This window comes from Stegostoma tigrinum, chromosome 1, assembly GCF_030684315.1.
Source record: "Stegostoma tigrinum isolate sSteTig4 chromosome 1, sSteTig4.hap1, whole genome shotgun sequence".
Classification (NCBI taxonomy): domain Eukaryota; kingdom Metazoa; phylum Chordata; class Chondrichthyes; order Orectolobiformes; family Stegostomatidae; genus Stegostoma; species Stegostoma tigrinum.
In genome coordinates, this window is record NC_081354.1 from 74,048,817 (window position 1) to 74,063,049 (window position 14,233).

The 14,233-nt window shown below is 41.0% G+C and overlaps 1 protein-coding gene and 1 long non-coding RNA gene across 4 annotated transcripts in view; one reads left to right on the forward strand and one right to left on the reverse strand.

Annotated features, from left to right (window-relative positions):
• Positions 1-3,980, reverse strand: part of wdfy3 (WD repeat and FYVE domain containing 3) — a 381,322-nt gene extending 377,342 nt beyond the window's left edge. For both annotated transcript variants that reach the window (XM_048527789.2, XM_048527782.2), the window contains exon 1: positions 3,652-3,980. The gene's annotated coding sequence lies outside the window, so the exon portion shown is untranslated. The remainder of the gene's footprint in view (positions 1-3,651) is intronic.
• Positions 3,317-14,233, forward strand: part of LOC125451087 (uncharacterized) — a 54,459-nt gene continuing 43,542 nt past the window's right edge. For both annotated transcript variants that reach the window (XR_007247208.2, XR_009445795.1), the window contains exon 1: positions 3,317-3,693. This is a non-coding gene — a long non-coding RNA (uncharacterized LOC125451087). The remainder of the gene's footprint in view (positions 3,694-14,233) is intronic.

Sequence of the window (14,233 nt, forward strand, 5' to 3'; positions counted from 1 at the left end):
AGCTCCCAGCACATCAGCAGAAAATTGCCAAAAATAAACATCTATGATGCGGCATCTTGATGTAATTTGTGCTGAACACAACAATGGCCAATTCACCAGATCTAAGAGGTTGCTGCTGAATTTTCCTCACTCCACATTATGCTGACCATAACATTTATCTAAACAGATATACAGTAATAACATTTAAAACTGTAAGTCATAGGTCAGTTCTAGCACCATTAATGATTTATGCATCATCTTTAATGTGGATGTATATTTAGAAAAGCACGAACATTAACAATGACACACAGTCAAAAACAGAAGTATTAGGAAAGCCCATTAGAAAGTTGGTTAGAAATAGTTTTTAAGACCTTAAAAACTGACAGAAAAACAGATTTTTGGGAGCAAACTTAAAAGACAACATGGCACAGTCAGTGAAGTAGTTCAGAGGTAAACTAACAGCTGGGAAAGCCTGTTAGGGAAGTTATTCAGCCCATCTGGTTTGTTCTTCTAAGAAAATCTATAAAACACCACCCGAAGACATCTTAAATTACTCCAGATGTTTCATATTAACTAATCAGGAGGCAAGATGAATCATTCTAGCACAACCCAACTGCAACAACAACTATATGAAAATTGTATTCAGTTTAAGACAAAACTAATGAGTCAAAGTAAAATATAATGATCAACTTCTTGGTCCAGTGGTATTAAAACAAAACAAAAAGTAGATGTCAGAACAAAGTTTTCCAAACACTATTCATTTAGACAGGACTAAACCTACCAAACCCCTTTTAAAATTAAATGACTGATACTAGGAAATCATTAGTATGCCATATTAGTTTCAATTTGTTTCCTCCTATTATTTCAGAGTTTATGCAGTGAGTAGTCCATTGTATAAACTTAGAACATCCAAAATTCAATGTTTCTTTATCAGATTTCATTCAAGGTAGTTGCAGGTTCACTTTGTCAAATAATTCATTGACATTTATCGAGGTGACATTTGAATAGCTACACAAGACATAATACCTCAACCAGACCAAGGAGAAAATTGCAGAGAGCACAGTCTTTTTTATAAAATGGCCTCCATAGTCATTCCCTTTACTCAATATTTCACAAAGCATAATCAGTCATATTTTATTTCCATGTTTAAATATATTTCCAGACCACTTTTGGAAGTAATAATTGCCAAAGAATTTCTTACTGACAAAATAATTTCCAACAAGCGAATAGATAGGAATCTTTTTTCCCAGCTCATACATGCCCCCCCATTACTTTGATGTCTAACCGAGCCCCTTCAGCTCTTAACTGACTTGATCACTATCTGGTTGTGAAACTTTAGGGTACTCAATATTAGCATTTTCTGACAGGCCACACTACCAAGAAGAACAAGTTTCCAGAAAATTGTCATAATCAACTTTCTGAAGAAGGTATGCATTACCAAGTTGTAAAGCACTCTTGCGTGCCTTGAGGCTTCAAGGGGGAGTCTTGTCAGTTTAAAAGTGATGTGAACCTCAGATCTAATGTTTCTCCAAACACTTAAAAGCCTAATAAACAATGATATATCATTGTGGCAGTCAGCACCTAGGTAACACTATCTGAAGATTATAACATCGAGCAAATTACCACAAGTCTCAAATAACATTTATATCAATTGATATAAATGTTGTCTGAAACACGGAATTAACAGACATTAAAAAATGCTAAAGGGGAAATGTGCAATTTTGAAAAATTCACTGTCAACATTTCTGATAGAGTTGACTATTTTCATGGTACAACTGGGGCTTTAACTGTTTATTTGGACACAGTGATAAAGTGTGCAGCTGGATGAACACAGTAGACCAAGGAGCATCTTAGGAGCACAAAAGCTGACGTTTTGGGCCTAGACCCTTCCATCAGAAAAGCTATTTGGACACAGCGCTGTCTTTTACTGTCAACATTCAACATTTCTCACTTAAGATCTACCTGTGATATTTAAGCTCCTCCCAAGAAAGGCAGAACAATGACTCTTTACACTCCTGAGCCCGAAGAACGCGGTTAGCTGGTAATGGGGATTACTAGATTGCTTGCAAAAATTCCAAGTCCTTAGGTAGGTTAGCCTCCTATTAAAGTTTTCAAAAAAGTTATTCCTAGGTTGTAGACTGTCATCAGTCAGGGTTCAATCAGGTAATTGTAAAAATTATAAAAGTTATAACTTGGAATGCCCTCCAGGTAATTTGCATTTGTAAACAATGACTGTTGGATATCATAACAGGAGAGAGAACCTCATATTTGTTAAGTTAGTCATTTCAGGTTTACAGCTTCAAACATGCAGTGAAATCCAACTATCAGGTCACACAAAAGATTAAAAGCAGTTCAACAGGATAATTTTTTTCCCAAAATTGTGTGTTTTATCCAACATTGAATTCAGTTGTTGTCCTTTGATATCATTATTGACAGTGCCATTGCCCTCCATAAGGGAATAAGAATTCTTACTGAATAAAAGTAAAGGTGCCAGCAAGACTGTGTTACAGTAATAAAAAAGTGGGGAAGACAAAGTTTATAACCAAGGTAAGTGAAGGGCTATTGAGCTCCCATTTGGTCCACGAGAGTCAAATCAAGATTTGATTACAACAGTTTGAATAGGCCTGCAGCATACTATGTTTATTGATATTTTCAGAACTAATCCCACAAATCTGCCAATACATTACAAATTACCGACCGATTTTCAATTGACTGTAAATAACAGAAAAGATACTTCTTGAATAATTAGTCTTCCTTAAATGAACCATTCTATTATGGTGAGCAGCAGTATTTGTTACTCGAGGGGTAACAAGGCCTGCTTTCTAGCAGTTAAACCTTTGAATTGGCTCATTGACTCAGATCTCGAAAAGCCAACAACTGCAGTTTCACACGTTGGCACCAATGGTACGATAAATACTCTGGAGAGTAAGTAATCCAAGTTCATACAGTTCCCTCCAATGCACGATACTTCAAGTAATGTTGAAATTAAAGGGAAAAAACACATTAAGCAAATTGCGGGTACATTTTAAACGTAATGATTAAAACCTTGTTGCTAAGGATGCAACGGATCCAGCAGAACGGTGTGAAGCCGAGATTTCATCAAATCAATATTGCATGAAGTTAGTACAGATGTCTCCTGCCCGAAAATAAAGCAGCTTTTCTGTAATCGCCGAAACCCCCGCGAGGAAATCGTTCATGTTTACGTTGAGATGTCTTTTTAACAATAATTTGGGATTGTTTCCAGTGGGAGAGCGAGAAATGAGAGCGGCCTAAAGCCAGAGCCAGGTGGAGGGGGAGCTGGGGGGGACGAGACTGAGGTGGTGGTGGTGGTGGTGGTGGTGGTGTTAGGGATGCGGCCGTCTTGCCGTCTTTCCCTCTTTCCATCCCCCGCCCGCGGTGACGGACGGGCTGTCTGGAGGGGTTGAGGGTGCCGTTGGCGACCCGAATGTCGGCTCCTTTTAAAACCCCGCAACCGGAAACCCGCCCTGCCGGAAACAGCCTGGAATCTAATAGGAGGGGAAAAGGGAAAATAAATGAAGCTGGATAAATAGGAGCCCAGCTTCACACGGCCAGGCTTTCCGGGATACTAGGATCCCTACCCCTGCCATTTCCAATTCACGGCTGCTTGAAGAAGACGAGATTGTTCCTTTTTTCCAAAAAGATTCAACTCACCAGGAAAAATAAATGTCCCGAGCGGACGAAGGAGAGATGAAGGTTGGTGCTTTTTTTTTCCTCGCCGTCCCCCCTTACCCTCCTCCTTTTCTCTCAATACTGGTGTTTTATCCTGTGAAGTCCCGCAAACCGACGGCGCAAAGGGATGTCAGAGCAGTCGGGAGGGTTGTGTCGCTGCCGTTCTTTCTTCTGGTGGCCATTTTCACCCGAGGCTGAACTGAAGAGCCCTGAGAGTGACACTGGGAAACATCGCCGGCTCCGCTCCCTCCTCCCAGGCACCGGGGTCCACCAGCAACCCAGCAACAGCGACCAACGAGCGCCCCCTCCGCTAGCCGCCGCTCACTGCGACTCTCCGAGGGGCAGACCGCTGCGCACGCGCGGATTCCCCACCCCACAGCCCCAGCCGAGGGTGGCCGATAGCGCCCCCTTCCGTCGGACCCCCGCATACTCTCCAGCCCGTGAGATGAAACGAGGAGGGCTTACGGCGGCTGGGCGGGTAGTGACGCTGGGGCGGATGCTGCGCACGCGCGCATCGCCCTCCACGCTCGGGGTGCGACTGCCAGCACCGCTCCCACGTGATCGATGAGGGGACTCCGAAGACCGAAGTTGTCTATTGTACACATGCGCACTCGCATTTTGACGGCTCGAATGATGGGGGGTGGGGAAACCGGCGTGTGCTTTTAAATACTGGCTCATTTCTCGCACTGGGTGAGATTGCTGTTGAAGATGTTTAAACGTTATTCGTGTCATAGTGGCCATCAGGTTAAACTCACAATTAGTCTGTAGTGGGACTATGGCGACTTCAACTTCGTCATCTACGGGCAGAAGGGCATCAATGATCATTCATAGAATTGACGCAGGATGGAAAAACGTGTTTGGCCCATCGTATCAGTCATCACACAACTATTCTAATTGTATTTTCCAGCACTGGCCAATAGTCTTCTGTCTATCGTGCTTCAAGTGCTCTTTGAAATATTTCTTCGTGATAATGGGAACTGCAAATGCTGGAGAATCCAAGATAACAAAGTGTGGAACTGGATGAACACAGCAGGCCAAGCAGCATCTCAGGAGCACAAAAGCTGACGTTTCGGGCCTAGACCCTTCATCAGAGAGGCTCTCTGATGAAGGGTCTAGGCCCAAAACGTCAGCTTTTGTGCTCCTGAGATGCTGCTTTGCCTGCTGTGTTCATCCAGCTCCACACTTTGTTATCTTAAATATTTCTTAAATATCTTCAGCCACCTACAAACTGGAAGAGAATAATCCTTGTTTGCGAAGAACGGCCAGTGATGAAGTGTCTAGAGGTTTCTGCTTTTACCACCTTTTAGCCCATGCGTTGCAGAAAATGTCCCCTAAACCTTGTGCACCTAACTTTAAAAATGTGCACCCTAATTGTTGATCCCTGTACAAAGAGGGAAAGTTTCTCCCTTTCCATGCCACTCTTAACTTTGTATACCTCAGTTAGGTTCTCCTCCATCGGCGTTTTCTGCTGCAAGGTAGATAACCTTGTCCTATCTAGGCTCCGTTCTTAGATGAAATACTCCAGCCAAGGCAACATGCTCTGCAGTGCAACCATATCTTTCTTACAGATTTGCAACCAGAACTGCATATAGTACTTCGGCTGCGACCTAACTAATGTTGCATGCAGTTCCATCATAACCTCCATGCTTTTGTATCGATTGTCTTGACTAATAAAGGTGTGTCCATATGCTGCCTTAACAACCTTATCTACCAGTCTTGCTGCCTCAAGGATCTATGGACACAGTACCAAAGTTCCTCTGATTTTTCTGTATTTTCTAACGTTGTACCATTCAATGTATACTCCCTAACTTTAGTAGTCCTCCCAAAGTTCACCACCTCATACTTGTCACAATTAAATTCCATTTACCACTTGCACAACAACAAAGAAATGACAGGCTTTGACAGTGACATGGTAATCCGAATAACTTCAATTATGGCACCTATTTCTGTAAATTGTAGCTAGTGGTTGTAAAAATCATTGTACTGGTCACAACTGATGTTAATACTGGATAGATCAGATTGCACAATAAGCTGTGACTTGATAGATCATGTTTAACAATGATCTCTCACTAAAAGGTAAGGACACATGGCTGTAGATTTGGTTTTAACAATAAAATCGAAATTTTTTAATAAAGCACAGGAACAAAACAATTCAAAACTTATCAAAATATAACACCATTTGGGCAGAATTGAACACATAGCAAAACAAAATCCTATTTCATAGTATAGTTTAACAAATTGTTCCCTAGAGTTAATTTATTCCCTTTACTCTTTAGAGCAATTTCCAGGAAACATTATATTTGCATCTGATTTTAGTCTGTTTTCATTCGAACTGATTTTAAAAACATTCAACAACATTAAAAGTAAATTATCCATCCTACATTCTGATAAGCTAATGGCTTAATATTTTCTCTCACTGCTAGTTCAAGCGGTAATATGAAGTATAGTTTGTAGACGAGCTGAAGCCAAGGGGTGTGTACAAATATAGATTCAGTTGGCAACATGTAGCTCACTAGCCTATGGACTAGTGATCAGTTATTGATGACAAGAGCCCCTGCCAGCTAACAAATATGCCTGTCAGGTAGTTGAATAGCTTAGGGCTGTGAATAAGGTAGTGAGAAGCCATCAGTCCTTCACCAGCCTAAGAGCTTTCTGTTCTCTGCAATAAACACTGCTTTAAGACTCAAGAAAACCAATTTATTTTTTCCTTGAGCAGTTGCTATAACCTATGACTTTTCATTAATAATCAGAGACCTTTTTCATGGAAGTCAGCCAACGTATGCCCCTTGAAAACCATTGAAAGCATCAGGAGAAGGAAGACAAAGAAGCAGCATTCTGATCAGCGTCAGAACCATCTTAGTAGACCATGTGATCAAAGAACCACTGAACTGCTTTCCCAGTTTTCCTTCTCTGTATAACTTCCACTATTTTCCTGTGTGTGTGTTCGTGTGAGAGAAAGAGAGGGGTAAAAGGGGTAGAGGGATGATTTATAAGTCAATTAAACGTAAACTACTAGAGATGTATGCCATAGGTTCATAATTACTTGCCTCTAGCTAGAGCCTATTTAATTCAATAATTAGTTATTTTTGTCAAGTACATGAACTTGGTCCATGCTTTGTGTGAATGTGGATCTGAAAGTTAGTTAGTTGGGGAATTCAGCATATTTTTAAAACTCTAGCTTTTGTGACAACTCTAGGAATAGCAAAGCTTCATTTCCAGTAAGCCACCCCAATGAGGGTAACAATATTAATGTACATAAATTGTACAGTATTCATCACAATGTGCAATTTTGCATTTTCTAAACTTCAAATCAGTCTACATGAGCTTTTGCCCATTACAACAGCATGTCCAACTTTATTGGCATTAATCCCAAATCTCACTGTCTCATTAGAGCATGGAATGATAGAGCACAGTACAGGCCCTTCGGCCCATGATGTTGTGCCGACTTATTATCCTACTCTAAGATCAAACTGCCCTGCCTACCCTACATTTCACTATCATCCATGTGCCTATTGAAGAGTCTCTTGAATGTCCCTAATGTATCTAATTCCACTACCAATGTTGGCAGTGCATTCCACATGCCCACCACTCTTTGTGTGAAGAACCTACATCTCCCCGTGCCTTAATCAGAAGGCAAACTCTCAAACATCAAGAAATTTGGCAAAAATATACAACTTTTTAAAAACTATTATATAGATTAGCTATTTTAATTCTAAATATAATGAAAGATACTTGAGTCCCATAATAGATAAGGTAATTTTATAAAATCTATATCACTGTCCAATTTAGGTTGTGACAAAGCAGAATTTCAGGGATCAATATACTGTGCACTGAGGATACCTAAAAAAAATGTCCAAGCCAAGATCGTCAGGCTATTTCTCAGGCATTCAGAGTGGCTGCCTAAAAGAAATATTGGCTGCATACAAAAGCACATGATGAGTATGATGCCTGAGTGAGGACCCCTTGGGGAATCTGGTGTGTTCTGCTGTCAGACATGCTCCAATCTATAACAGTCAATCCTAGAAGGCTCAACAATGTCTTTTCCTTCTTTGCCCACTGCAAACTGGATAGGACTGCTTGAATTTCAACCTTCGTTAGACCCTTGGTAATGATGATAGTTTTGCTTAGCTGTCCGGGCTAGATTTGAATCTTGTTTGCGGAGGTGAAAAGGCATCATTCAACTAACAGTCAGTCCCACAGCAATTTATTGCTGTCATAAATTTAATTATGTTTACATATAACAAAATGAGTTTGGCTCTATTCCTGTCTATTCCATTGGTATACTTAGAGTTTGTCATCTTTTAGTAATCTGATTTGGTCTGTAGCAATTATGTGACTATGTATAAAAGAGTTGCATTACAGAATATGTTTCATGATCTTATGATACTCCAGAACACCTTAGAAAAAATGAAGCCCTTTGAAGTGTTGCAGTGTAAGAAACTCATGCATTGTACTCCTGTAATAATCCAATTGATCTGTCTGAGCGAGAGGTGTTTTACAAATTAATGCTGTTCACCCAAATGGTGGGCATGCTGAATTTTCTGTCATCACTCAAAACTGCTTCCAGCATGACTTTTGGGGCAGATGACTTGTTGACATTCTCTTTTGCCTCTTTTCCAAACCTTGTGGCATTTTAATTTGACTGTTTTGGTGACAAAATGTCCATCTTTTAGACCTCAGACTACAAGTCTAATTTTGTTTAGTCTCCCTGTTCCATAATGCTTAGCTTCAGCTATCACGTGCAAATGTCAAAGAGAAAAGAATATTATCAGTCTGTGCTCTGCATTATATCTCCATTGCAAGCTCTGAGGTAGTGTCTTATGACAATAAGTCCCATATCATTATATTCATTTAGTAACAGAACTTGCTGAAAAAGTCTCATTTTGGCAAAAGATTTTTGTCTTACGTTCATGGGGAAAATTTTCAAGAAAAATAGAGGGAGAGCAATGTTTATATTGTATGTGAAGAGTGTGATGATTGTTTGCAAATGGACTGTGATTGGTAGAGGTATTGCCATGGAGAATACTGACAGTTAATTGCCAAACTTCATTCAATTTTGTACCAGGCAGGTTGATTGTAATCAGTCAAGGTATTGCCATGAGAAGTGAACATTTTCCAAAAGCTATATATATTCTTTGCAGACAGAAAAGCTATGTATACATACTGCACCTGTTTCAACTCGCAAGGGAGGTAACAGCCATCTTCTGGTTTATTTCTTGGGACGATGCCCTAACTAATCAGAATCAATCTGCCTGATTTATAATTTGAGCCAAGTTTGGCAGTTATAGAGGCATAGAGTCATGCAGCAAGGAAATAGATCCTTTGGTACAACTCGTCCTTGCTGATCAGGTTTCCCAACCTAAACTAGTACCACTTGCCTGCATATGGCTTATATTCCTCTACACCTTTTCTATTCACATATCTGTCCCAATGTCTCTCAAATGTTGTAAATGTACTAACATCTACTACTTCTTCTGGCCGTTCATTCCATGTACGAACCAATCTCTGTGTGAAAATGTTGGACCTCAGGTTCCTTTTAAATCCTCCTCTCACCTTAAAAATATGCCACCTAGTTTGAATTATCCACCTGACGGAAAAGACCTTTGCTGTTCACCTTATCTATGTCCCTCATGATTTTATAAACCTCTTAACTCAAACCCCTGAACCTTAACTGTCAGTCATTAATAACTGGTGCATGTCAATGTCTTTACATATCAGAAATCACTTGCAGTCAGTAAACACTTTCCTTCCATCTGTATCACTGTTGCTGTCACTTCATTTTAGTATTGCTTCCAAATTGTCCTGTAGAGTGTGAATGAAAATCTTTGACAAATGCCTTTTTCTCACATAATTGTTTACTCAGTGCAAAAATGCAAGCTGTTTGGCTGCCACTTCCTTGCATAGGCAGACCAAGTCCAAGTGCTATATATATAGAAACTGAAGCAACAGAACAAATAATGAGCAGAGTTGAGGCTGAAATGATGTTTTAATGATAATGAAGATGTATTTGGTTTCACTTGTCCCATAACTAAGGATGTAAGGATCCACCAGATTTATCTGTAACTTCTCGTAATCTCATAGCGTTTTTAGGTCCTGTAGAAATGCAGTAATCAAAAGTAGTCTCTCTAATGTTGCTGATCTTGAAACGTGGAGTTGTGGCAATCTACAACACAGAAAAAAGCCCTCCAACCCATCACATCTGTGCTGGTCAAAAACAACACCAAACTATTCTAAGATAATAAAATGTGAGGCTGGATGAACACAGCAGGCCAAGCAGCATCTCAGGAGCACAAAAGCTGACGTTTCGGGCCTAGACCCTTCATCAGAGAGGGGGATGGGGGGAGGGAACTGGAATAAATAGGGAGAGAGGGGGAGGCGGACCGAAGATGGAGAGTAAAGAAGATAGGTGGAGAGAGTGTAGGTGGGGAGGTAGGGAGGGGATAGGTCAGTCCAGGGAAGACGGACAGGTCAAGGAGGTGGGATGAGGTTAGTAGGTAGCGGGGGGTGCGGCTTGGGGTGGGAGGAAGGGATGGGTGAGAGGAAGAACCGGTTAGGGAGGCAGAGACAGGTTGGACTGGTTTTGGGATGCAGTGGGTGGGGGGGAAGAGCTGGGCTGGTTGTGTGGTGCAGTGGGGGGAGGGGACGAACTGGGCTGGTTGAGGGATGCAGTAGGGGAAGGGGAGATTTTGAAACTGGTGAAGTCCACATTGATACCATATGGCTGCAGGGTTCCCAGGCGGAATATGAGTTGCTGTTCCTGCAACCTTCGGGTGGCATCATTGTGGCAGTGCAGGAGGCCCATGATGGACATGTCATCAAGAGAATGGGAGGGGGAGTGGAAATGGTTTGCGACTGGGAGGTGCAGTTGTTTTTTGCGAACTGAGCGGAGGTGTTCTGCAAAATGGTATCAATGTGGACTTCACCAGTTTCAAAATCTCCCCTTCCCCTACTGCATCCCTCAACCAGCCCAGTTCGTCCCCTCCCCCCACTGCACCACACAACCAGCCCAGCTCTTCCCCCCCACCCACTGCATCCCAAAACCAGTCCAACCTGTCTCTGCCTCCCTAACCGGTTCTTCCTCTCACCCATCCCTTCCTCCCACCCCAAGCCGCACCCCCCGCTACCTACTAACCTCATCCCACCTCCTTGACCTGTCCGTCTTCCCTGGACTGACCTATCCCCTCCCTACCTCCCCACCTACACTCTCTCCACCTATCTTCTTTACTCTCCATCTTCGGTCCGCCTCCCCCTCTCTCCCTATTTATTCCAGTTCCCTCCCCCCATCCCCCTCTCTGATGAAGGGTCTAGGCCCGAAACGTCAGCTTTTGTGCTCCTGAGATGCTGCTTGGCCTGCTGTGTTCATCCAGCTTCACATTTTATTATCTTGGAATTCTCCAGCATCTGCAGTTCCCATTATCTCTGCTACCAAACTATTCTAATCCCATTTTCCAGCATTTAGCTCACAGCGTTCCATGCCTTGGTACTGCAAATGTACATCTAAATACTACTTAAATGCAATGAGGATTTCTGCCTCTGCTATTCTTATAGCGAGTGAGTTCTGGATTCACCCCATCTGCTACGTGAAAAAAAAACTTTTCCTCATGTCTCTTCAAAATATTCTGGCCCTTTACTTAAACTTGTGCCCCTAGGCATTTCTCCATCAAGGGGAAAAATTTCTTCATGTTTACCCTATCTATGTCCCTCACAATTTTATACACCTCAATCATGCCCCTCTCAATGTCCTTTGCTGTAAGGAAAAAAAACCCTTTGCATATCCAATCTCTCTTCATAACTGAAAATCCCCAGGACAGGTATCACTCTCAATACCCTCCCTCGTACTGTTACATCCCTCCTATAAAGTAGATTTCAGAACTGCACACAATACTGTAGCTGTGGCTTAACCAATGTCTTATACAGTTCCAGCATAACCTCCCTGCTCTTAAATTCTATATCTCAGCTAATAAAGTCAAAATACCACACTAATTCTTAACCATTTTAACCAACTGTCCTGATATCTTTGGGGACCAGTGTACATGCACAGCAAGGTCCCTCTGATCCTCTGTGCTTCCCAAGGTCCTACTGTTCATCATGTATTCATTTGCTTTGTTTGTCCTTGTTCATGTGCATCACCTCACATTAACCAGATTGAATTCCATTTGCCACTGATCAGCTCATCTATGTTCTCATGTAATCTAAGACTATCCTCTTCACTATTTACCATCCCAGCTGTGAGCTTCTCTGGAGTACTTCAACCCTTACTTTTTCAGCTTTATTTATTTCTCCCCAGCTAAGAAGCAATCGGTAAGCTCAAACCAGCTTTGGGATGCAAACAAGGACATTTGATTGAAATGTGAAAGTTTACCTCAAGTCAGTCAACTCATTACAAATATTCAGTAAATTGAAGTCAAAAATTGCCATACTATTCTGTAATCTATCAGAGCAAGGCCACCAAACAATATGTAGTGGAGTCTTGTGGTGGTGACAAAGGCCTTAGGCCCTGATGGAGAGCCTGCAAGACTCCCACATCATCTCTTCTTGGGAAGATCTGCTCATATACCTAAAAGACCAGCAGTGCATGTTGCCCCCTGGATCAAAGACGTCTTGGGGCAGAGATCAGCGGGTGGCAGCTCTTACAACAGTAAGGTGATGGCTGCTTTTATTATGAAACCCATCCAAGATCTCAGGTCATGAACGGACTCACGCAAGGTTCAAGTTGGCTTGATAGGGTCAAATATATTTGACTTTATAGTTTACATATGTTTGTGTAAGTTTGTTGAATGGATCAGAATGTGTATAATGGATCTAAGAAAGCATTCATCAGATCTCTGAATCACAAAGTATTTTCCACACAAGGACAACAGCAGTGCAAGTGTTCTCTTCTTTGAAATACAAGGTAGATACAATACTTAACACAGGGTGTGCATATCTCGTGTTTGACTGCTGAAAATAGCAGTGCTGATGATACTGTAAAGATGTAGATTTTATATATATTTTTATTAATTTTGAACTTTGTAAATTCACAAACATGAAACATTTATTCTCTTACCTCATTTACTTGTTTCACCATCTTTGACTACCGATATTCTCTTTCATGTACCTTCATTACTGTCTCCTTCATTTCAGTTTTACACCGTTCCCCTTTCTCTTCTGATCTTTCCTTTCGCATTTCTCAATATCCTCTCATAACAAAAATCAATTAATTTCTGGTGTGGTAATGTAATGGTTATGTTAGTGGACTAATAATCCAGAAGATTGAGTTAATAATCTGAAGATCTGAAATTGAATCCCACAATAGTCACTGGGAAATTTAAATTCAGTTCATTAAACAAATCTGGAACAAAAATCTCATATCAGTAATGGTGACTATTATCTCATGTAGTAGCTTCCTATCGTCCCTATTATTTAATAATGCTTATATGTGAAGCGAACTTCACTTGCCAAAACATACACCTTCTTGTGAAACTGAAGCCATTATCGGTATGTGTGTTGAATGAGCATGAAGCAAGAAATGGGTTTCCACTTGTTCCAGGCCAACAGATAGTTCAAATATTAAATTGGAGGAATATGTACAATAACAAATGATTGACTCCTTTTCTGGAGGTTTTTGGAATGGAGGCAGCATCTCCCAACTGATCATTTTTCATCGATGAACCTAAATTACGTGTTTCATCAAAAATGGCCTTCCCTACTCACCTTACTGACCCAATAACAAAGGCAGGTTTGGGGCAACACCACAACTTCATCTGAGTCCAACCAACCTAACAATGACTAGTTTCAAACTAATAACCTTCTGATCTATCCAGCTCAGTTATATACTTCTTTTACCATTGCAGTCTGGCAAAAATGTGAAATTGGACTATAAAGTCTTCTACAGATATGCGAAAAGGAAATATTTACCTAAGACAAATGTAGAGCTGGTAAAAGTCTCAGGAGTGTTTATAATGGGAAATAGAGAAATGACAAAGAAGATAAATGATTCCTTTTCATCTGTTTCTGCTGAGGAAAAGACAAAGAATCTCCAGAATTAGAGATCCTTGTAACTCGGGGGAATGACATGGTGAAGGAAATTAGCATTGGCAAGATTGCCTGCAGAAATTAATGGGGATAAAATTTGATATGACCTGGGACCTGATAAGTCTACATCTCAGAGTTTTGAAGGAGGTGACTACTGAGATCGTTAATGCATTGCTAATCATCTTTCAAACTTCCCTGGACTCTGGAATGATTCCTGCAGATTGGAAGCTTGCAAATATCACCCCATTATTTCAGAAGGAACAAGGGAAAAAAGCAGGAACTCAACTTTGCATCAATAGTATGGAAAATGCTAGAATCTATCAGAAAGAATGTCATAAATGGACAGTTGGATACAAATGATCTGATTAGGCACAGTCAGCATGGATTTGCAAAAGAAAAGTCCTGTTTGGCAAACTTGCTGGAGTTTTTTGCGGATCTTGGTTATAAAAAAAATCAGTAAATAGGAATTGACAGAGTAGTTTGGAATTTCAGGTAGCTTTTAATAAGTTTCCCCACGGAAGGTTGGTTAGCAAATTTAAAGCGCATGGTA